The sequence below is a fragment of the Petaurus breviceps genome, unplaced genomic scaffold, assembly GCF_028583685.1.
Source record: "Petaurus breviceps papuanus isolate PSGF00001 unplaced genomic scaffold, PetGlider_PUasm1.0 91133, whole genome shotgun sequence".
NCBI classification, from domain to species: domain Eukaryota; kingdom Metazoa; phylum Chordata; class Mammalia; order Diprotodontia; family Petauridae; genus Petaurus; species Petaurus breviceps.
The window spans coordinates 61562269-61576046 of record NW_027187419.1 but is presented as its reverse complement, the minus strand read 5'-3'; the positions used below and the strand labels follow the sequence as shown (position 1 = coordinate 61576046).

The 13778-nt window shown below is 39.7% G+C and overlaps 1 pseudogene; it reads right to left on the bottom strand.

The window, feature by feature from the left end:
- Positions 1–12692: 12692 nt before the first annotated feature.
- LOC138155027 (small ribosomal subunit protein uS5 pseudogene) lies at positions 12693–13555 on the bottom strand (annotated as a pseudogene).
- Between the last annotated feature and the right edge of the window lie 223 nt (positions 13556–13778).

Genomic DNA, 13778 nt, shown 5'->3' with positions numbered 1-13778 from the left:
TCTATCTATCTATCTATCTATCTATCTATCTATCTATCTATCTATCTGCCTATCTATCTATCTATCTATCTATCTATCTATCTATCTATCTATCTATCTATCTATCTATCTGTCTGTCTGTCTGTCTATATCTATATATCTATCTACACACACAGAGTCCCCCTTTTTAACCAATTTAGATGTGAGTAAGGTTTAAGTGTCGCCCCCTTTGTATAAGATATATGTGGAATAGTTTGAAAACAACCTGAGCTGAAAAAATATTAGCAATGGGGGAGATTGGGAGAGACTTCCTCCACAAGGTGGAATTTGAACTGAATCTTCTAAGCAGCAGAGGTGAGGAGGCAGTGCATTCCAGGTCTGGGGTAGGAGTGGGGGCAGCTAATGTCAAGGCACAGAGTCAGAAGATGAATGTGTTGTTTTCAAAGAACAGCAGTGCTGCTAGATCACAAAATGCGTATAGTATAAGCAGATTGGAAAGGTGGGAAAGGTCCAGGTTACAAAATAGGGAGCCACTGAAATTTATGCGGAAGGAGAGGATGACATAGTGAGACCTAAGACCCTTCCAGTTTTAAATCTCATGATTGTTTGAGGGCTTTGAATAAGAGTAATTGAGATAAAAGATACCTTAAAAAGGCAACTAGTCCAGTGATGTACAACTCAAATGGAAATGGAAGTCATGAAAGTGTATATATAAGGATCCCTGTGGGCCACATGTTAACTTAGAAAATCACACACATATATTTCTTTTTCATTAATATATCAGCTGGGTACCAGCACTCCTAAACCTCAGCAGAGACAATATAACATCCCTTTAGTAATACATTCCATATTTAGGTTTTTTTGTGTGATTTTTTGGTGTTTATTTTTGCTTTTTGGAGGGCAATTGGGGTTAAGTGACTTGCCCTTATACATTCCATATTTAAAGGTTTAGTGTTTTAGTGTCTGCTTTCCTTCCTGATGTAATATAAGCTCATCCTTCATGTACTACTTCCATAGGTAATTGAAGAATGTTGGTCTATCGGAAGACCCATTTGTGTGTGCCCTTGAAGGGGAAGATTTTGAAGGGAAATGTTTTATCTTTTTACTTAGTACTTTCTACATTGATGCCATCCCTACTTTGATACCTATTATGTCACGGAGGTGAGATTGAGAGTTCTTGAAGGCAATGCCAATTGACCCCAATCTCTAGCAGGTCTCTCCAAGCTGGAAAAGTCACAGGCACAAGCCCACTAGTGACTCCTGTGTCTGCTATCAGAGCTAAGTTCCAGAGAAACTCCATAGCAGGTGGGCTGCAACTCTCAAAGATCATCTTCTAGGGTATAGAAGAATTGAAATTTGTGTCTCTGGGGAAGATCCCTGAAGCACTGGGTATTCAGCCACTTTAAATAGTGATTTACACACAATGGAACTAATGAAAGCAGGGCAGTGTTGATTATCTGAAACTAACTTTCTCCACTAATTTATTTAATTAAAAAGCCTGGAGCAATTGCGCCTGTAAAAGTACATTTGCATCTATAATCAGACATATTTTATGTTTTTCATAATGATACTAAAATTGCAGAAATCTTTTCGACTCTCTAATATGAGCACAAACGACTTTGGCACAGCATTTGGATGTTTAAAAATACTCAGTAGCGAATATAAAGGCAAACGTTACGGTAAGGATGCCAATTCTTTGACCTACAGGTGGGAGAGCTTACTCACGTAAACATTTTAGGCTAACTCGTCTGCTGGGGATGGGTGAAAGGTGACCCTCCAACACTACAAGGATCCTGCCTGCTTCTCCCAGGACCCAAATGCCTCCTTCAGCTCTATGCCCAGGGCTGACTTAGTCATGGCAGGAAGTCCCTGACATCACACAAGGGTGCCTGTAGGTGTTTTACTTGGGGCTCCAGGATACAGGTCCATTTGAAGGTGACAGAACCAGGTAACATCTCTCACCAGGAGGCCTCTTCCTTGTTGTTATCCTTAATCTTGAAGAGATTTCTGAGCCTTTCAAGGAAGCAACTGGATGAAGGAGGGTGATAAGGTGTGTGCCTGAAGTTCTGACTCCTGCCAGAAAGATCTAAAAGATTTAACCAGTTCTCTGTATTCCTGAGTATTCTCCCCCATTTACAAATGTTCAAAATGTAGGACACCATTTTTCTGCTTTGTTTTCAAAGATACTTATTTAATAAAGTGGGGAAACCTATTTTTCCCATAATTAGTTACTCATCTCTCTTTCTCTATCAAAATCCCTAATTTCCTAGGCTTGAGTAAATATCAAAGTTACTGGCTATACAATATATTAACTAGGTAACAAATGATAACATAAAGATATTATTATTTACAGTATTTGAGTTGTGAGAAAGAATATAGCTAGAGTGACCTCAACATCATTTTTACTCCTTGCTTCTCATTTCTGAAGCAGAGTTCTACTATTTGGCTTCTTTAAACAGTAGTCAAAATCTCTCAGGAGTCCCATTATTCAAAATGTAAAGGTAAGACTCACACTGCTCAGGGAATTGCTTATTTCTGTCCTCTTACAGTTTCTCTGCAGTTATGATAAGAAAACAGATTGTAGTTAAAATTCAATGTCTTTACAAATAGCTGTTAAAACTTTCCATCTCCTCAGAGACTCCCTATGGATCAAATTTAAAACTCTTATGCTCCCCTTATCTACTGGATTCTTCTCTGTTGCCTTCAAAGACAAATATATCTCCCCATCCTTACAAAAAACTTCACTTGATCCAACAGTTTCTTCTAGTTATCATCCAATAGCTCTCCTCTCCTTGGAGAATATGAGTCGAAAGTATAGGAGGAGAGCATAGGAGGATCCTTTCCCCCATCATGCTTGGAAACCTGGGTTTCCTGACCTATGGTATTGAACAGAACTGCCTTCTGTTCCTTACTTACATCACCAGGGAATAGACTGAATTGGGGAATTGACTCTGTTGAGAATTAATGGGTTATTGGTGCCCACTTTCAATTTCCCAGTTCAATAGTCTTACATAAAGGCTGCTTTTCATTGTCAATATAACACATAAGCCAGTACAAGCTTAACTGCCAAGGGTATCCAAAGCCATCAGAACTGTTTGGTTGTGCTTTGTTTTTGGAGGGTGGGAGGTGGGGGGGAAGGAGGTTGCTTGAATGAAAGAGGATTTTTGGTGATTTTGGTGCGGAGAATAAAATTGCTAAAATATTGAAGTTTGTGGTCCTGGATGTCTTGTGACCTTGTCACATCTCACAGGAGGCAGAAAGAAGGCATTATTTTGGGTAGATAAAACTGCATTTGGAAGTGTCAACTCCCACATCCTGGCAAGCACCAGAATAAGAGTGCAACATCATGTTAAGAAAACATTTTAAGATTGTCCTATTTATGAAGAAATTTCAAGCCAAAATGCAGAGAAAGGTTTTTTCCCCCTTATTTTGCTCCCATTTGGATGAATAGGAGAAAGAAAGAAAGAAAAAAAGAGAAAGAGTGAGAAAAAGAAAAAGAAAGAAAGGAAGGAAGGAAGGAAGGAAGGAAGGAAGGAAGGAAGGAAGGAAGGAAGGAAGGAAGGAAGGAAGGAAGGAAGGAAGGAAGGAAGGAAGAAAGGAAGGAAGAAAGAAAGAAAAAGAAAAAGAAAGAATTTCATTCCTCTGAGATTTTCTTTATGTTGTCCTTGGTATAAGTTAGAGAGCATGCTTTCAATCCAATTCAATTAAGCACTTACTGTGCTCACTCTATGTTGGGTGATGGAGATACAAAGGGGAAAACCAAGGGGCCCTTCCCTCAAGGAACTTACATTCTATTAAAGTATGCTCCTATGACTATAACTGTGTTGAGCTCCAGGTGGGTTTTTTCATCTTCTGAGTCAGTCGCCTAACAGCTGAGTGGCATGGGGCTTAGAACACTGAGACTGGAGTCAAGATGACCTGAGCTCAGATACTTAGTAGCTACCAGACCCTGAATAAGTCATTTAAACTCTGTCTGCTTCAGACCACAAAATGGGGATTACCTCTGAGGGTTGTTGTGAGGATAAAATGAGATGATAATTCTTTTTAAAAATTTTTTAAATGCTTTATTAACTTCTGATTTACATCATTCGTTTCTGCCAGATTTTGAGTCACAAATTTTCTCCTCGTTTTTCCCCTACCCACCACGCCCCAAATAGCAGTCCCACAGGGTATCCCCTCCTCCAATCTGCTCTCTCCCATATTTTCTCCCATACCCCTTTCGACTTTTCCAGTGGATCTCTATGTCTCAGTACCTGTATATCTTATTTCCCAATTACATGTAAGATGGTATTAATAATAGTATATATATACACACATATATATATACATATATTTGAATATTTGATTTTAAAACTTTCAATTCCAGATTCATTCCCTTCCTCCCTTGTCACCCACTCTTACTGGGAAGATAAGCAGTTCAGTATAGGTTGTACATGTGTGGCTAATGCAAAACAATAACATAGTAGATATACTGTAAAAGACTGACCATATTTCCCTCCCTCCTATACCACCTCCCACTTGTTCTATTCTCTACTTTGATCCCGTCCCTTTTCAAAAGTGGGTGCTTCGAGATAATATTTCTTAAGCACTTAGCACAGTGCCTGGTATATAGATGCTCTTTCTTCTTCCCAAGCTATTTCTCCTTCATAGTATTTCTCTCTTGATCAGTACCCATGGATAATGTCACAGCCCTATAGTCTCATTTACACAGCAACACAGTATAGACACCTCTGAACAAATACTATTTATACTATTCTAAAGTGGAATTGGCTAAACTTCCAACAGCTCTAGCAGAGGCAGGATACAGGGGAATGTTTTGTTGTCCCTCTTTCAGGTACATACGATCTTAGAACTGGAAAGAACCTTATAGGTCATATAGTCTAGGACTCAGTGGTGGGGAACCTGTGGGCTGAAGGCCACATGTGGCCTTCTAGATCCTTGGGTGTGGCCTTTTGACTGAGTCCAAGGTTTACAGAACAAATCCTTTATTAAGGGAATTTGTTCTGTGAAGTTTGGATTCAGTCAAAGGGCTGCACTTGAGGACTTAGAGAGTCACATGTGACCTTGAGGCTGCAGATTCCCCACCCCTCTAGGTATAAGCCTGGTAGATGAGAAACATATGGGAAGAGGCAAAAGACACTGACCTCATTACTTTAAAAGGCATACCATATTTTAACACAATCTGCCCCCAAAAGAAAATTGGGGGTCTAAACAATATGGAGACTAAAAAATGGCCCAAGGTAAAGTTGCTTCAGAGGCTGATAAAAGTTTTAAGAAGTATTTCCATTTCATAATCAAAAAGTTACTATTCAGACACAGCTGTGATTTTGTTAGCATTTCTAATAATAGTACAGCATTTGTGTGAAGTCTGAATATCGCTATCTTTTTAAAGGAAATGAAATTACTGATCTGAATGATTCAGCACAGGGGAAAACAGCTGAGTGGAACAACACATGGCCTCTATAACCAATAAATTAATGCAGGTAAACCCAAGAAGTCTTTTCCTAGAGGTTACTTTACTGATCTGCCCAGAAAGGTGAAATAAGCTTACAAGTATAAACAGGATACACAGAGAACCAGAGACATGTGTTTGTTCTGCTAAATTGTGAAGATTTAGTTACTAGCTGATTGGGGTGAGGGAAGGGCAGCTAGAGAAGGAATGAGGACTTAACAAATACCGAGTTATGTAATAGAAGGACCATGACTCAGGAGATCTGGCTTTCTCATCTTGGCGTTGTCACTAGCTATTTCACGTTGGACAGATCATTTGGCCTCTCCAGGCCTCAGTTTCCACATCTGTAAAATGTGAGGAGTGGGTTAGGTGATCTCTATGATTCCTTGCAGCTCTCAAGCTCTATAATTCTCTGAAAACTGTAAATATGCAAGCATCTCTTCAGCCTGGCTATTAGCTATTCAGTGATCTGGTAAAGGGTACCATAGCATTTTTAACATCTCTACTATTTTAACTCTCATGCCCTTGACCAAGGCATAGAGACTACTATTCATGAACAAAATGCCCTTAAAATCGCTACAGATCAGGGTAAGCCTCTCTATGGAGTTCCAGCCTTGTATTTCCAACCACCTGCTTGATGTATTCACCGTCATCACAAACTTAACATATTGGAAGCCATATTCACACCTCTCCATTGTTCTCCCCACAAAGCCCCAAGCTAGTTTCTCTCTATCACTGTCCCTCTCTCTACTACCCTAATTATGATTCTGCCACTTGTAGGCATCATGCTTTCACTGACCCCCTGGGCTTTGGGTTGCCATATGCTTGCTAAGCTCTCTTCTCCTGAGGACACTCTAGGGAGCTCAGGAATTCAACATGCAACTAATACTGGGTAGTAGGGAATCTGGCTGGGCTTCTTCTCATATTTGGCTTTCCAACTCTTGAATTGCCACATGGAGCTGGAGGGAAAGGTTGGTCACTAGCACTTAGAACACAGTTCTACCCCCTTGCTGTGCCACTCAATGTCACTAAGTCTCAGTGAATGGCATCCACTCAAACACACTTTGTCACCAAATTGCCATCCTAACTCTACTATCAAAAACACTCCAGGCCAATTTCTCCCACAATGCCTAACACCATAATTTAGAGCATGTCCCATCATCTATAAAATAGGCCCACAAAACTGCAGACAATTGTATCCAGGACACAGCTGTCCTTACTTTTGACCCTGAACATCCCCAAACACCTACAGTATTTCTTCTATAAGTCATCTTTTTCCACTTCTGGGAGGGAATGTGGGTGGGGTGTGAATCAACTGCAAAGGCCTAGATAAGAGACTGTCTCTGTGTTGCTGGACTGTGGGAGAAAAAGTACTGGCAGCTTTCAGGAGTTGTGGCTGGCTCAACGCTTCCCTGGGCTTTTTGTGTTGCTACTTCTCTGTAGTTGTCTCTCCAGAGACTTAACGGTGCTGAAGAGCAGCCCAGTTCTTCCCATGGTCCTTTCTTTTTCCAAGAAGTACGGAATTTCAGAACTGGAAGGGGCCTCAGAGATAATCTAGAATGGAGGTTATCAAACATTTTTGTGTTACGGACCCCTAAAGCAATCTGGGGAAACCAAAGGACCTCTTCTCACAACCTCACTTTTAATTGCATAAAATAGAATACGTAGGACAAAAAAGGAAACCAATTCTACTGAAATATGGTTATAAATTTGTTTTTCTAAAGTTCACAGTCCCAGATCAGGAGACCAGATTTTTTCGAAATTCCCTCTGCAGCATGCCTAACAAATGGTCATTCATCTTTTAAAAAAAACCAATCCCACCTGTGACAACCCTCTGGAGCCACTGTCCTTCTGATCTGCTATTGCTAATCTTTGCAGGGAAGATAGAAAACTCTGCTTGTTAATATTGTACCTAAAGTGAGCCCTTGAGGCAGAGATAGACAGGTCCTTCTGTGAGGGCAGCATAAGCACTATCATATCTATGTTCGTTTTTTGAGAGCTTTTTCCCCCTTACTAAGCACTTTAACACTTCAGGGGATGGATCTCATCAATGACAGTGGGTATTTCTTCCATTAGTATGGATCACAACATGTATGAGTCTTCATATCATTTGTACTCTTCTACCATAGTCTTCCATATCTCTCTCACCCATGATTTTCTCGATGTCCTAGAGGCCTTCCTCTAGCAATGTCACTATTTTGTAGTACTATCACTCAGTCTATCCATTTGCTATCCTTCCTTCTTGGTTCAGGACCAGTCTAACTCCTTTTCCACTTATACATGTCCTCAACAATATCCTTTATTTCTTGCACATAGGTCTCTATTGGTAATAGACTACAGCCATAATGATGACCACAAAGATGGCAGAAAAGTCACTTCCTGCAAACTTTCTCAACCCCCACACCTCAAAAGAAATGAATTGCATTCCAAATATAAAAGCTATAAGCTGAATTGACAAGAGAAGTAGACACAAAATAAAAACCCCATGAATCGATTCTGGAGAACTTTGATACTTAGAGCTTTCCTTCTGCATCCTTGTTCCCAGTCAACCCTAGTACCACCTAGGAGTGACTATATGCTACTTTACAATGCTCAGGGCCCTGCTATTGGGATTTCCCAAGACATTGATTGTATCTAAACTTCCTCAACCCTGAAAGAAATGGCAGTTATTGATTCTGTCCAGACACACAATGGAAAGGAGGAAGAATGATGAATAAATTGAGTAGGGCCAAAAAATATGCTACATATATATATTCCTCAGAACCACAAGCTAGGTGAAACAGAGCATCAGATCCAATGGAAAGGGTACTTGAAATCCTGCTAGAGTCAATCTTCTTCCCTTAGAGATTACTCAGGGCAGTGATACAGGCCCAGGCCAGTGTTCAAATTTACTAACTCAAGGAGGCACTACTGGAAGGGGAGGGGTCAAAGATCAAGTGACGGTAAATAAAGTAAAAGGCTAAAACACCAAAATCTGAAGGTGTGATGGGTAAAATGACTGAGGAAACAAAGATTCAAGCTTCCAAGCATGTTGATTTACCAAGCAATGCATGCCAATTGCTTAACAAATTGGGACCTTCCCTAGTTTTGGCACTGGACCTTGAATTAGAGGGAGAGAGAAATTTATACATTAAAAAGAATTAATCACAGAAGGCCAATTAACTAAAAGGAAGCAATACAAGGGAATGTACCAAATATGTACCAAAATATTTACAGAAGCACTTTTTGTTGTAGCAAAGAACTGGTAACTAAGGGGATATCTGTCCATCAGTAAGAGTAGAGTTAAACAAACCATAGTATATAAATGGATTGGAACATTCTTGCACTATACAACATGACAAAAGGGATGGATTCAGAGAAACCAGGAGAGACTTGTACGAACTGAGGCAGAGTGAAGACAGCAAAACCAGGAGAACAATTTCTACAATAACTTTAAAATTGTAAAGAAAAGCAACTTTGAAAGACTTGTGAACTTGAACTGTTTGGACCACCCATGACTTTAGGGGCCAATGATGAAGCATTCTTGCCACCTTCTGCCAGTGTGGTGATGGACAAGAGGTGTAGAATGAGACATAATTTCAGACATGGCCAGTACATAGATTTGTTTTGTTTGACCATGAATAAATGAAAAAGAATTTATACTTGCACTTACTATGTGCAAAGCAATGGGGATAGAAATAGAAAAGCCAAGCAGGTCTCCTGTCAAAGAATTCACATTTTTTTAGGGGGAGAGAACACATATAAGAGGTTTAAGCTGTCAACCAAAGGGAAAGGCCCAATGGATCTTAGGGTATAGTGGCAAAACAGATTGTAATACAATGTTTTGTTGGCTTTTTTTTTTTGCTGTTAACATTGACAAAACTATAACTGTTATTGATGCTGAACCACTTGTAGTGTCATGCATGGAATTTGATGGTGAGAATTTTCTTTTTCAGTTCTTCACTGGCCGTGTCTTCTGGGGAGGTCAAGTATAGCTGCACATACAGAAGCTATTGAAGGGCTGCCTGCCTCTATAAGGAGTTTAAAGGCCTGGCTGCTCTGGTGGCCTGGGGGGCATTGCTATTCCCAATACTCTTAGGCTGTGTCTCATGGGATGTGCTCACCATGGCCCAAGGGGAAGTAGAGTTGATGGTTTGAACCACCTAGCAAATGCCACCTGCTGGCTCCCGGAATACATTACTTGCCTGTTCTGTCAGGGGCAGTTGATCAGCAGGTGACGGTGACTGTGGTGGACTATGTTTATAAGGGACAGTTAAAAATGGCAGGTGGAATTTAGGGGAGGAGGTTAGTGATAGTGATACCTCCTCTAAACTGAGAAGAAACAAAAGAGCATCAATGAAACAATTTTTAAAATGCCAAGAAAAGAGCAGAAGGAAGTGAGGATAGAGATGCAGACAAGTGGAAGAGCTTTGAAACCTACCTGCTAAATTTTTATTATATGCTTTTAAAAAGGAAACAAGTTGAGAGAGATTCACACGTTCACATAAAATCCTCTTTTTACATCCTTTGTATATGGAAATGCTCATGTTTGTTGGTGGCTGTCAGATTCAGAATAACAATTTTTTTAAGGAAAAAACAACAGGACAATAGGAGCTTGGCTTGAAGGAGGTAAAATTCTCCCTGATACTTTCTAGCAAGCAACATCAATTCATTTTCTACAGAGAAGAACGACATTTGCTGGTGCTATAAACCAGACGTTATGAAATGCATTGCTCCAGTCATGTTTTAACACAGTCATCCCAAATTTAGATTCTTTAAAGCCTGGTACTCCAAAATTCACAAAATCACAAATTTTGTGGTACTCAAAATCCACAAAAAGTAAAAAAAACTATACAGTATCAACAGGTAAACATTCATATTTAAAAGACTGGTTTCTGTGCTAAGGAGGATCTTGAGATCCCCAAAATCTCAGCACATTTTCCCAAATGCAACCAGCCGCTCCCAGATCAATAAAGAGATGGGCTAATTCAATGAATTGGCCTTGCAACTGCATGCCATGGTCTGGACAATAGACACTCCTTCATCCATTTAGTTTATCCTCTACATATTCAGTAGATCAGTCAACGAGCATTTATTAGGCATTTAATATGTGTCACATACTGTAGTAAATTATTGTTGGCTTAATCTCTTTTGAGTAATCATGTATCTTATTGAGTAGATCCATGACATTCTGGAGCTTTAGGCATTTGGTAAAATGTCATTTCCCAACAGGGTCATCTAGAACATGTCACCATTTGTAAGGAATGCCCTGCCATGATAGTAGGAGACAACTTCAACAACAATGTATGTCTTCTTACATCATGCTTTCATTAACATTGATAATCAGAGAGTTATTTAATTTGGTTATTGCTGTAATTGCTTTTATTAAGAAATCTTGTATGGTATTAACATGCAGCAGAGATTTCTAATAAGGAAAAGTCTGTAAGGCTGAGTTTTGCCTGACAAGTAAAAAAATTTATTGTTTTTTTGTTTGGTTTTAGTAATCAATGGTAAATACACACTCTCATCTCATATTCTCTTTATCTTTCAGTTACATGCCTGTAAAGATGTGCTTAGCTGTAGAAAATGTTTAAGTCTGATTGCTCTCTTCCAATGTTTTAATCAAAGATTCCCTTGATCCATATAGGTCATTCTAATCAATATTTCATAAAGAACAGAAAGTAGGCATGTGGATCAGTTGCTATTAATGTCAGCCAACAAGCATTTATTAAGTTTTTACTACATATCAAGCACTGTGCTGATAGTGGATATTGCAGTGGATAGCACTGAGGATACAAAGGCAGAAAGAAAACTTCCCTGCCCTCAAGGAGCTCACATTCTAATTGAGGAGACATGTAAATAACTAAATTCATAGAAGATCTACACAGAATAGATGGAAAGTGAAACACATTAATATATGGGGAGACTGTAAAAGGTCTCTAGCAGTCTTGAAGGAAACCAGAGAAACAGAGGCAAAGAAAATACATTGATGAAAGATGGAATGTTATGTTCAAGGAACTGCCAGTAGGTTTCAAAGGGAGAAAGGAGTAAGAAAGACTTTATATTTGATCTTGGAGTTTACAGGGAGTCTCTAGACCTTAATGAATAGTGAGTGACACTTTAGAAAAATCACCTTAGCAGCTGACAGAGTACAGATTGAAGTGGAAAGAGACTTGAGGTAGGGAAATAAGCTAGAAGGACATTGAAATATTCCAGACAAGAGGTGATATGGGCAGCAGTATGCTGGTAAATTTTAAACAACCAGCTCTAAAGAAAAAAAAGAAAAGAAATAAACATGTGACAAAATTTTAAGTTTAATCTGCTTTATTACCATTTTCTCCATCATTTTTTAAGTCTAGACAATCATCTAAACAAAAAAATCAACCCTGATTCATAGGATTTGCAGATTTCTGAGGTGTAAATGTTCACATCAAAAATTTAACAGTTGGCTCTCAGATTTGAGAAAGTTCCAGCACATCCTTGGATGCAGGCCTGGTTGTAGCCATATGAGAGAAGGAATTGCTATGAAAATAGAAATGACAAAATTTAGCAACTGTTGGGATGTGTGGGGTAAGTAAAGCAGTTCAGGTGTGGTCCTTTCATTGACCCTGATGTTGAATTCAGATCATTAAAGAAATTCTGACAATTCTATTTCAGTTTATGTCTTTTTGTTGTTCTGCCAATTTCCTCTATGAATAGTCTTGAGATTATGTGGCTTAGTCAAGCATCACAAAAATATTTCTGCTGACTTGTTTTTACCTCCACTGATTTATAAAAAAAAAGTTTTATGAAGTAATACTACTTATAATCCATCATTCTCCTCCTTAGTGAAATGAACAAATGAACCCACACTTTAAACAGGTGTTGCCCTGGGCTTTGTTTGGGAAGGAGAGCAAATGTTTGCTGACTAAAGAAGTTTCTGGGCTCCTTTAGACTACTTTTTGTGGCAACTGCCTTATACTGAAAAAACTTCTGTAGGAAGTGGCAATAATTTTTGTCATCATGGGTTCATTTGAATACGTTGAATTGGAACTGTTGGAAATGCATTTCATTTCTTCTTACCTTCGTCTTTTAACCTGGGGTTGATTTTAACCTCTACTTTAAATAGTCAACGATCTGTTTATGCATAGACAGCTGATTTTGAAATTACACCCTTTTCAATAATCAATCATTTCCTGTCAGTTGAGATGTAGTTAAGCTCATTTTTGTGATGTTATTCAGTGCTCACAGCACTTAGTGCCAGACTCTCTTCTTTTTTTTTTTCTTAGCAGGCATAGTTCAATTTATTTGCTTATAAAATAACATCTATGTGTTTGCCACAGCAGCTGCCTGGGTCCTCTGGACAGGCACTAGAGTGTGAGTCTTCAAAAGATGGTCGGTGAATTCCTGATAAGGAGACTTAGTGAACACAGTCTCCTTCCACAGGTCTGGGGTTAGACAGCTGTATGTTTTGGAGATGGCATCAAAGGTAGCTTTAGGGAAGTTGCCCAGAGTGGCAGTACAGCCTCTTGCAGAAGTGTAGCAGTCATCAATTCCAGCCATCATCAGGAACTTCTTAGGCATAGGAGCTGACTCAATGCCAGTACCTCTAGGGGTGGGGATTAGGCACACCAGAACAGACCCACATTGCCCAGTGACCTTGCAGGGTACTGTGTGAGGCTTGCCAATCTTGTTCCCCCAGTAGCCATGTCTCACAGGAACGATGGAAAGTTTGGCCAGAATGATAGCACCACAAATAGCTGTGGCCACTTCCTTGGAGCACTTGACACCCAGAACAACATGGCCATTGTAGTCACCAATGGCCACAAAAGCTTTGAACCTGGTATATTGTCCAGCTCTAGTTTGTTTGTGAACAGGCATGTTCAGAACCTCATCTTTCAGTGAAGACCCCAGAAATAAATCTATGATCTCAGACTCCTTGATAGGAAGCGAGAAAAAATAGATCTCTTCCAAAGACTTGATCTTCATGTCCTTGATTAGCCAGCCCAGCTTAGTGACAGGAACCCACTCCTTGTCTTTGGCCTTTCCTCTCTGGGACCTGTGGCCACGGCCACGGCCTTAACTGCTGAAGCCACCAAGGAAGCCTCCCTGGCCTCCGACCCCAGGGCCTCCTGCACCTCCTGCAGCACTGGCGTTGTCTGCCATTTGGTGTCTAGAAGTAGAAGACTCTCTTCTTGAAGAAAACATTCCTGATATTCAGATATGAGATTTCTAATAGTCCAAATGCCCTTGGTCTCCTTAGTGTCTTAAACTTGAAGCATATTTTCTAACATACTATCTGTCCCCCCACCATCTTCCCATGGAAGTCACTGAGAATCAAAACATACATTGACTTGATTATTTTTTTCTATTTTTTTCACAGAATTTT